At 38.2% G+C, this 10066-nt stretch overlaps 1 non-coding gene across 1 annotated transcript; it reads left to right on the forward strand.

Moving 5' to 3' along the window:
* The first annotated feature begins 512 nt into the window (after positions 1-512).
* On the forward strand, positions 513-618 carry LOC132600922 (small nucleolar RNA R71). The gene has a single exon (XR_009567380.1). It is a non-coding gene; the product is annotated as a small nucleolar RNA R71 (small nucleolar RNA).
* The last annotated feature ends 9448 nt before the right edge of the window (positions 619-10066 follow it).

The following is a 10066-nucleotide window of genomic DNA, read 5'->3' on the forward strand; positions in this document are numbered from 1 at the left end:
AGTTGTTGTAAGCACCTTGACCTTGTTTAGGTCTCCATTGATTCTGATTCTGATAGCCACCTTGATAATTCTGTCTTTGATAACCCCCTTGAGAGTTATTAACATAATTTGCATCCTCAACCTGCATAGGTGGCCCATCAAGGAACGGACCATCTTGAGCATGGTATATCCCTTTTGGCAAAATTGTATCATCCTCACAAACACTTCCCTTCTTGAGTTGAGATTTATCAAACTTCTTCATCATCAAGGAAATATTTGTTGCAAGTTCTGCCAATGTTTGCTGGGTGTCTTGATTCTCCTTCACTATATTCTGGATCATAGCACTACCATACGGTACCACATCAGCACTGTTTGAGTGCGAAGCCTGATTATGAGTTGTCAGCTTGTTGAGTATGGTGGTCACTCGTCGGAAAGTCTTGTTCATAAAACAACCATCAGCTACATTGTTAGCTACTGACTGTATTACTGGATCTAACCCTCGGTAGAACTTCTCCATTAATATATTTTTCGAAAAACCATGATTCGGGCTCTTCTGCAAATATTCCTTGAATCTCTCCCAGGCTTCATATAATTGTTCCCCTGGTCGTTGTTTAAACTCATAAATCTTGTCACGAATTTCATCCTTCTTGCTAGGGGGGTACCACTTTGTAAGAAAAGCAGTCACCATCTCTGCCGACGAAGTAATTGAATTTCTGGGCAGTTTCTCGAACCATGTTCTTGCCTCTACAGCTAAGGAATATTTGAATAACCTCAACTGAATAGCATCTTGTGGAACATTGTTCTGGATGTGATTAGCACACACATCCACAAAATTTTGCAAATGACGTTGAGGGTCATTCTCGGTAGAGTTTCGAAAGTACCTCTCAAGCTTCAACAGCTGGTATAGAGAAGAGTCAATTTTCACAGTAGCAGCTCCAACTCGAGGATGAACAATAGCAGATGCATAGTCCTCCTCTGGAACAAGATCAGCGAAAATATTCTAATCATCAGATTCATTCGCTTGATTGTTCAATAGATTCCCCTGGTTACTAGCACGTTGATTTTGCTGATTCTGATTCACGTTCACCTGGTTTACACAGAGTAGCAAACAAGGTGTGATGGAATAAGCAAAAGACTTCAATCAAAGCAAATACTATTTAGTAATTTCAAAGCCGTATTCCCCGGCAACGGCGCCAAAATTTGATATGCTCAAATTACACCTATTAATGGTATAACGCAGACGTTGTCAAATATAGTAACCTAACAAGGTTGGGGTCGAATCCCACAGGGAATATGGTGTGAAAAGGTTACTAAAGTCGTAGATGCTAAGTTCTGGGTCTAATGTCTTAATCCGATGATTTTGGTAAAAGTTGGTTTTTTTTTTATAACTAATTGCTAAACTATTGCTTTGATGGAAATTTATGGTAAAATAAACTAAGGTTGTGTCCCCGCTAGATAGGGTGTATGATCATGGGTATTGATCTTGATATACTTATAATGGACCATTATATGAATGCACTTAATCTCTATGTGAATCTCTACTATTTCCCAATAAATAAAGATTATGTCTTTCTATGACTTTCCCAAATATAAGAAAGTGACCATGAAGAACGATTAATCATGCCAAGTAAATTCCTAAGTGAATTTATTAAACAAAGTTTAAAGCTTTGAGTCCTTGTTAGTTATTCTTACCAACCCTAATTATTTTCCCAAATAAATTAAGGTTTATGGCTTTAATCAATGTTTGCAACCATTAATTATGAGTGAAGAATGAAGAATAACTAAACCCTAATAATCCATTATGTGTATATCATTCACAAAACTCAATCACAAAACACCCATCATTGGGTTCACAACCCTAGTAAGGGAATTTGGCTACTCATGACACAGAACAAGAAATAAGAAATTGAAGAATTCATAATTGCTTACTTTGGAATGAAAGATAAATTGATAATACTTGAATTGATGTTTGAAATCTTCAAAAACTAGAGAGTATTTGATATTCTAAGTCAAGAGAGAAAAATATAATAACTGATAACTATTAAAACCCTACAATGACTATTTATAAGTTTTGGAAATATAAAAGTTACAGATTTGCACTTTGGTCCCGTCATTACGAAATATGGTCCGTAAATCACTTTACGGACCGTAAAGTGGTTTACGCCCAAGTCATCTTCTCAGTTGTGTGAAACTTCAACCTTCTGAAATACAGACCGTAAAGTGGTTTACGGTCCGTAAACTGTCTGGTCGTATTTCAACATCCAACACTTCAACTTTCTGCCATATGCTCAACTGGTTAAATACGTGATGGAATACGGACCGTAAACTGAAATACGGTCCGTAAACTGAGCTCGTAAATCACCATCTTCTCAACATGCCTTTCTGGTTCTGTTATCCTTTAATACGACCATGGAATACGGCCCGTATTGTAGAATACGGACCGTAAACTGCATTTACGACCTGGTTGCACTTCAACTGTTATTATACCGAATCTGTTCCATTACCTGAAAAACACTAAAAACCGCGTAAAATCACATAGGCTTGCTTAAAAACAAGTAAAACTTGTAACCAAAAATCATTGATTGTGGCGTAAAATCATGCCACATCAGTTTACATGTCATCTTATCTATATGGATCCCCTTGGGAGGGGTGAAGGTGTTAAATGATATTTTTAGGGTCAAACGAGGTAAAGAAGTCCGTTAGAAATCCTGAAATTCGTCCTAGTTTGAGACAATTTTCAGTTATGTCTAGTTTTCGGGTATTTTCATTGGGAATTTTTGTTACGACTCTCATTTTCGTCGTAAGAAATCCTATGGTTTCCTAGTTGAGCATGCCCTTGGAATAGAGATCAGTACCCGAGTTTTGCGATATTAAGTGTCTTACCGCGTGTACCGAAGTATAAGTATGTGTTCCTTGCAATACGATAGGATTAGAAGTTGAGTGAATCAAATCAACGCGAATTGGAATGACGCAGGAAAATCTGCAGACACCAGTCAGCTTGGACGAGCCGTCGACACGTCGATGGGCTGTTGATCCGCACCGTCAACATAGACACAATCTCTGAATCTGCAGGTGAAAATCGACGGAGAAACTCGACTGACCGTCGACACATCGACGAGACGCCAACCCTCTCGTTAACCCGTATCATTGGAACTTTCTAGTTCCATCTATAAATAATTAGTCCCACGATTTTACTCCTCATTTTTTCAGACTATAGAAAACCTTTAAATATTTCCTCTCATCACTTTCTATTATATTGAAAGAATTTTAGCAAGATTTGAGCCCCGTAAACCCGAGCTAGTGAAGAAAAAGGTTGTTCCTAGGGTTTCCTTGAAGTTGATGAGCTTGGAAATTGGAGTTAGAGTTTTATTCTTGGTATCCTAGTTCCTTCAAGGTATGTATATGATTCTTATCTTTGTGTTTTGAGTAATTATCAAGAATCTTAGCGATTTTAAGCACGGGGAATGTAATTATGGAAGTGGTAAGTTGAATAAGGGTTAAGGTTAGACTAAAGGTTGTTTTGAGAGAGGATTTGGAATAGACTTGGCTATATTTTGATATGTAAGAATTGATATTGAGGTTGTGGATATTGTTATTGATGTTTTAGTTGAGTTAGATAGTAAGTGATGTAAATGGTCTAATCGTGGCCTATATTATCTTGTTTGTAGACTTACGAATTCGAGAAGTAGACGTTGAACGATTAGATACACTCCAAGGTATGTTAAGGCTGTCCCTTTTTTTTTTCTTTTGGCATGATCCTTATTGTCTGAACGAACATAGTAAGCGAACGAGTTCCAAAGACTCCACTCTTAGATGGTACAGGATTTATCGTATCCTTGATTTCCTATGTTTTATGTCTACGGCTTCCGGAGATCTTATATTGCCCAGAGTAGTCCAGAGTATACTTTTCATGAGTCCTTCATGCATTTATATATATGTATAGCTATTTTCTCATACCGTGTCACACTATAGTCTGCCGGGCAGGCGCATAGATGAGCACACCACTGCAGTGGGTAGCTTATGATATCGTTCCGGACGCGGGATGATGATGATAACACTGTGCCTATATGGTCGGGCAGTATTCTATTCATATGATGATAACACCGTACCTGTATGGTCGGGCAGTTTTCTATATAAATATAGATGTATATGATTTTTGAAGAAAGCATGCACAACATACGCCATAGAGGCACTTTCAGTTATACAGATGTTTTCAGATATTCAGTCATACAGATGCACTCAGACAGTCAGTTGGCTTATGAGTTTCAGATCCTTTCATGATTCTTATGTATATGTTACTCTTATGCCTTATATACTCAGCACATTGTCTGTACTTACTCCCCTATTACTCGGGGGGCTGCGTTCATGCCCACAGGTTCAGGTAGACAAACAGGTGGACCAGCTCAGTAGGACTTCCACTCAGTGACATTCAGTGCGCTCCACTTGATCCGGAGCTGCGGTCTATTTTGGTATGCCATTTTGAGATATACATATATATATATATATATATATATATATATATATATATATATATATATATATATATATATGCATATATGGGTATGGCGGGGCCCTATCCCATCCTTTCTACAGTTTTCTACCATTAGAGGTCTGTAGACAACTATATGCAGATGACATGTGATGTAGCCTTGTCGGCTCTTATTCTTTTATGTACAGCATGAACTATACTGACTCAAGAAATGATAGCATCATGAACTATGTACCATCATAATATATATATGCTAAAAAGAATGGTGCAAGCCGACTAGACCGCTACATATGTTGTACATAAAAGAGCTAGTCGGCTTGCACCATTCTTTTTAGCATATATATATATTATGACGGTACAGATTTCATGATGCTATCCTTTCTTGAGTCAGTATAGTTCAGATTGAATTATTCATGGGCCCTTGTTATTCAGTGATATCCAGGTACGAGTATAGGTGTGTTTGGTCACTAGAGATCAGGCACTCGTCATGACTCATCGGTTTGGGTCGTGACAATTTTGGAAAACTGAAAACATAAAAGTTGTAGGTCTTTGAAATACCTTTCCAACCATACAAAGTGGGGCTCAAATCGAGCAACGTACAGGGAGTTATGATCATTTTACTGAGCGATTGTTGATTATCGAAAATGTGTGTTAAGCGTGCGTCACGGACCTATCGCGCAGAATCCAGCTGCAGACAAAAATGTTTTCAAGCGTTAGAGCTGCGTCGCGTGGCCAACACGAATCCCATGATCAGGCATTTCACACGCGATGCAGGCTCAACGCGTATCGGGTTATTATTTTTTGGTTCTAAATTTTCGTTAAGTCCTACCTCATTGTGTTATTTCCCGCTTCGTTCCAAATCAATATTTATGAGGAAATGAATCCTAGAAAAGTCTCTCGAACCATAAGGTGAGTTCCCACTCAATATTGATCATTCCCACACCATATTCATCACCTCTTGATAGTAAATAATCTCTCTAAAACCCTAAGTTCTTGAAATCTCAAGAAGAAGAAGAAGAAGAAGAAGAAGAAGAAGAAGAAGAAGAAGAAGAAGAAGAAGAAGAAGAAGAAGAAGAAGAAGAAGAAGAAGAAGATAGGGGCGTGTTGAGTTCATCTAAGAGGTAAAGTTTCTAAATTTTTCCTAGTATTAGTAAAGTTTTGGTTAGAGTAGAAAGTTCTACAAGGTTGGAATCCGTTGGTGATTCATGAAAAGGTTCAAGAACCCGTTTATAGGCTTAGAAAAAGCCCTACTTTTCGAATAAGGGTAGAAACCGCTAGAGTTCATTAAAAATCAAAACTTTGTCAATTAAAAACCAATGTAGTGTGATTGTGGATCTTGGAAGAAGCCGGTTGCTAGCTTATAACGGGATTTGAGTATGTCTCTTTTTGAACATACTCTTTCGAGGTTTTTATGAACTCTTTGGTTGTGGTTTGCGTGCGTGAGGAACAAGCCCACATTAAAACTTGTTGAACTGTATTATATATTCATGATTGTTTTCCTCTCTAAATGATGATTGAAAAATCGAGATATAAAGTTGAGTATTCGAACTTGAATTACCCCATAAGGGATGTCTAAACTTGATAATTGAAAAGCTTGACTATCGCAAGTGAATGCTCTATAATGGATTGTGTTGAACTTGAAAATTCTTTAAAGAAGTGAACCCAGTTTTCTAAAACTGAAATGATTTGATGTACCCCTATAATGGGATGATGAACATAATTCTTAATGAATAATCTGACTATCATGATATGACTTGTGATTCGGCTTACATGCCATGATTTGAGTTATTTGGCTTATATGTTAGGATTGTGATTCGGCTCTTTTGCCAAGATTTATATTGTTTGTGCTTAGCCTAGGTACTTAGGAGGAAAGGTAGTCACTATGGATCCTAGTGGGGTTAGCCTATCCATTCGGGAGAAAGAGTGGTCATTGAGGATTACACACCCCGATGTGTTATTCGCCTAACTATTCGGGAGGAAGGATAGTCACTGTGGGTCAAATTACCCCGGTGTGGTGCTTCTATGCTGTTTAGGGAACTGTACATGGTCATCCCTTCATTTTATTGACTTGGGCCTATATTGTAATGTGTTATACTTTGGTTGCCTGTGAGTGGCTTGCTTCGTATCTTTGTTGTCGTGAGTGGCTTGTTGACGATAATGAACTTGTTTGCCTGTGAGTGACTTGTTGATGATATTGAACTACAAATGGAAAGATTCAAATTGTAATCTACGGCATAATGGATATATATATATATATTTATCTTAAGGATTGTCTTGATAGTTTTTCTATTGATGATTTTGAGTTGTACGATTGATCTTGTATTTGATTTCAAATGATTCAATTGGAACTATAATCATTATTGTATTATTTTGTTATATTACTTATTGTCCCGAGACACTCACTGAGTACCCAGTACTCAGGCATACCGTTGTAGTTTTTGATGGTATGTTAGGTAACATGAAAGAGCAGGTTCGTGATACGCCGACGACTTAGGGGAACTTGCTACTTCTCGAGATCTTTCGGTGAGCCCACAAGTTTGTTCGTGGGGCACCTCTTTACTTTATTTCATTTACTTAGATTGTTGGGATGCGTCCCGAGACTTTAGGCACTCTTTATTTCATAGAAGCTCCTTAGATGGTTATTGAACCATGGGTAGTGTTATGGATGTTTTTCCATGATTGTTGGGGTATATTTCCACGTATTATTTAAGTATGGATTTAGACTTCCGCTATTTTATTTTAATGAGCATGACTTTATCTTTGATATTTGCTAAGGGTGTATCTCTTACTTAGTAGATAATTGCTGGCTTGAAAGTATTAAACGTTTTCCATATATAATAAGGTTCTTCCGAGGTTGTTCATGACGTCGGATGCCGGTCACGTCTATGATGGGTTTTGGGGTGTGACAAGCTTAGTATCAGAGCCTAGGTTTAGATGTGTCCTAGGATTGGTCTGTGTTTATGGAGCTGTGTCTAGTGGAGTCTTCCTTGTGCAGCCTAATCACCTACATGATTGAAAGACTAACAGGACATTTATAAGTGTTTCTCATTATTCTTTATTTTGGATTGTGCTATAGAGCTTGAACTCCCTTAGGATCACCCTGACGTGTTCGTTAATTCGTGCTTCGTAGAAATGGTTTTAACTCATGCAGGAGCTACTAACCAGGGGAGTAATAGTGCTTCTGACTCATTGGCTAGCGGATAAACCACTATGATCACTAACCGCACAACTACTGAGATTCTTCTAGGGTTGAGAACAATAATGGAGACCAAGCACCACCTGCTCCAGCTAGCCCTGCTACGGGCTTGGATAATGTTGGATCAATACAGAATGCGATCCAGTTGCTTGCTACTCTTGTTGCATCCCAACAACAGCATAGGAGTGCGGATCCGACACTTGGTCGTGGGGGAAGGCTTAAGCACTTTTGGGGCTGGATCCGCCCAAGTTCTTTGGTTCACAAGAAGAAAATAATTCTCATTACTTTATAGATGAGACATTCAAATGTTTAAGGTCCATGGGTGCTCATGGTTCTGAACCTGTGAAATTTGCATCATATCAATTGAAAGATGTTGCTCATGCTAGGTTCGAATTATGGGAGATTGAGTGGGGTAATAATGCTCCAGCTCCTACTTGGGCTGAATTTGAGGGGGCATTCATGGAGAGATTTCTGTCTGATGAGGAACGATTTGCTCTGGCTGGTAAGTTTGAGAAGATTGAGCAGGGCACTATATCCATTCGTGAGTACAGTTTAAAGTTTACTCGTCTGGCAAGGTATGCAACGTATATGATTCCGACTGAAAAGCAAAAGTTGAGTCGATTTGTGTATGGGTTAGTACCACATATCAAGTCTGTGTGTGTTGCTGCTGATATGTCTCCTACTTTTACATTTTCATCCTTGGTTGGGTTCGTTGAGCAACAAGAGAATTGGAAGGGTAAAGAGAGGCTAGGAAGGGAACAAAGTAAGCAGGCTCGATCTGCGGGTGGGTTATGTGGTTTGAAAAATGGGGGCAAAAGCAAGGGTATTCTGCACCTACTCAAACCGGCGCTTATTTTAATGGCAGTGCTCCATCCGGTAGACAAAGTCAGAGAAAAAATAATCAGAACAGGTATTCGCAAGGTGGTAATAGACACTCATCTGGACGGGAGGAACATATTTGTCATCATTGTGGTATAAGGGGTCACATCAAGCGGGAGTTTAGGAAGTGGTTACATGAAATAGCTATTTTTTCAGGCTAGAGAAACAATTCGTCTACACCTATTGCTACTATGAATCCGTCTGCTTGTAATACTAATAACACTCCTAATACTCGTGGTAATGGGACAGGTAAAGCAGTTGCTAACAGCGTTATGGAGTTCATTCCTGACCTTATGGTTTGACTCGCAGGGAGGCAGCTGAAGCCTTAGATGTAGTGGTCACAGGCATTCTAGGGGTGAGCACGGTATGGTAGATACCGAGTACCATACCGAAATTGAAATTTTTTATACCGCAGTTTCGGTAATTGGTATGCATTTTTAAAGAAATTGGTATTCGGTATGGTATTTGGTATTTCTAAAGAAATTACTGAAATACCGAATACCATACCGAAGTATATTATATATACAATTCTTATATTGTAGTGTTATAATACTAACAAATATATAAACTAGTATTACTAGAAAATTAATTGTTTAAACATTGGAACTTTGAATACTCTATGTTGTCTTTTTTGTGTAATTGATTTACGAAGGGGATTGCTTATACTTTCTTTTGAATATTTTTACATGTATAAGGTGTTAGTAAAATATAATGGAGACGTTTCTTGAATATCCAAAGTCATAATTCTCTACAATATCAGTATATGTTAGCCGAAGTCGAAAAACTATGGTACTGATTTATCATACCGCAAAATACCGAACCATACCGAATTAATTTGGTGTGGTTATGGTATAGTATTTTTAGAAACCGAAAATCGAAATTATCATACCGAAATTTTAAATACCGTACCATGCATACCCCTAAGGCATTCTCACTATTTGCTCTTTTGATGCATATTCATTGATTGATCCGGGCTCAAATCTCTCATATGTGACACCACATTTTGCTCTCAATTGTGTTATGGATCCTAAACAACTGTGTGAACCTTTTTCTGTGGATACTTCTACTGGTGTCTTTGCTATTGCCTCTAGAGTTTATAAAATTGTGTGGTTGTAGTTAAGGGTCGTGAAACTACAGCTGACTTATTTGAGCTAGAGCTGATAGGTTTTGATGAAATCATGGGAATGGATTGGTTAGCCGCTTGTTATGCTAATGTGGAATATCATTATAAGTTAGTGCGGTTTGCTTTCCCTGATGAACCAGTGATTGTGTGGAAGGGAGAAATTGCTAAGCCTAGGGGTAGGTTTATCTCGTACCTTAAGGCTAGTAAAATGATTTCGAACGGATGTATTTACCATCTAGTTGTTGTCAATAATACTCAAGCCTTAATGCCAGAGTTTAAGTCCATCCCTATAGATAATGAGTTTCCCGAAGATCTTTCGGGGATCCCTCTTGATAGGCTTATCGATTTTGGGATAGATGTTCTCTCTGAAACTTAACCAATCTCCACTCAAACTTATCAT

This window comes from Lycium barbarum, chromosome 6 (genome assembly GCF_019175385.1).
Source record: "Lycium barbarum isolate Lr01 chromosome 6, ASM1917538v2, whole genome shotgun sequence".
NCBI classification, from domain to species: Eukaryota; Viridiplantae; Streptophyta; class Magnoliopsida; order Solanales; family Solanaceae; genus Lycium; species Lycium barbarum.